The 1,201-nt window shown below is 48.4% G+C and overlaps 1 pseudogene; it reads left to right on the top strand.

The window, feature by feature from the left end:
* The first annotated feature begins 393 nt into the window (after positions 1-393).
* On the top strand, positions 394-511 carry LOC126203319 (5S ribosomal RNA; annotated as a pseudogene).
* The last annotated feature ends 690 nt before the right edge of the window (positions 512-1,201 follow it).

The raw sequence follows: 1,201 nt of genomic DNA, 5'->3' as shown, positions 1-1,201 counted from the left end.
ACTTTTCATTTGGGAGCTCCACTCATGTCATATTACGTGGAATTATTCCCAGTGTGAGAGAATCTGGATTAATATGGGCTACCAAATAGGCTACAGTCACCCTGTGCTGACGATTCAGCCGGAGCTTCATTTCCTTCAGTAACACGACAGTACAAGTCTTCGGGTATAGAATATGCCCTAGGATCCTGGAACATAAAATCGTTACGGGTAATGGTCTGTAACTCTGTGCATTCATTGCGTTAGTCTTTTCACAGTCGTACACAAAACTAAGAAGATGTTGGCTACAGAGTGGTGCAGCAACTGCTGTCAAAGGCAAGCTGGACAAAAGCAGAAAAGAACACTGAACAAGTTAATAGAGTAAACACAAGATTTACTTAATTTGTATTTCTCCAAGCCAACGGCCTTGCCGCAGTGGTAACACCGGTTCCCGTCAGATCACCGAAGTTAAGCGCTGTCGGGCTGGGCTATCACTTGGATGGATGACCATTCGGTCTGCCGAGCGCTGTTGGTAAGCGGGGTGCGCTCAGCCCTTGTGAGGCAAACTGAGGAGCTACTTGATTGCGAAGTAGCGGCTCCGGTATCGGAAACTGACATACGGCTGGGAGAGCGATGTGCTGAGCACGTGCACTTCCATATCCGCATCCAGTAACGCCTATGGTCTGAGGATGACACGGCGGCCGGTCGGTACCGTTGGGCCTTCATGGCCTGTTCGGGCGGAGTTATTTCTCCAAGCGTGTGAAGATTCATTTCAAATAATGCAGCAAGAAATAGAGACCAGCTACCACAATGTCAACAAGTATGAGGCTCTCTTAGCTAAGCACGAATGATGGTGATGGAGCCGTGACTAGGTGACGTCTGCGTAGCAAGGTGGCTCTGCGTATGAGTGGCCTAAGCGGCTGATGCGGGCCATCCTATATTGTGGAGGCAGACGGCGCTTGAAGTTCAGAGCGGCTGCAGGCGTGGCTCAACGGACGCACACCATAGAATCTGCCAGATCCCACGTGAATGCTGTCTAACGGAAAATTGGTATTCTACTACCAACTGGAGAACGCTAGTGAAATCACAAGAGTGACCTGCGTTCAATTCCCGACACGTTTAGTTATTAACGTAGAAAGCATCTTCTTAAGTGTTCCTAAACGGCTACAGTATCAAAATTCTGTCGAGATCTACAGACGATAATGTCGGAAATTTGTCTTTCCTA

This window comes from Schistocerca nitens, chromosome 1 (genome assembly GCF_023898315.1).
Source record: "Schistocerca nitens isolate TAMUIC-IGC-003100 chromosome 1, iqSchNite1.1, whole genome shotgun sequence".
NCBI classification, from domain to species: Eukaryota; Metazoa; Arthropoda; class Insecta; order Orthoptera; family Acrididae; genus Schistocerca; species Schistocerca nitens.
Note: the sequence above shows the minus strand (reverse complement) of the source record. Positions and strands in the feature narration are given on the sequence as shown.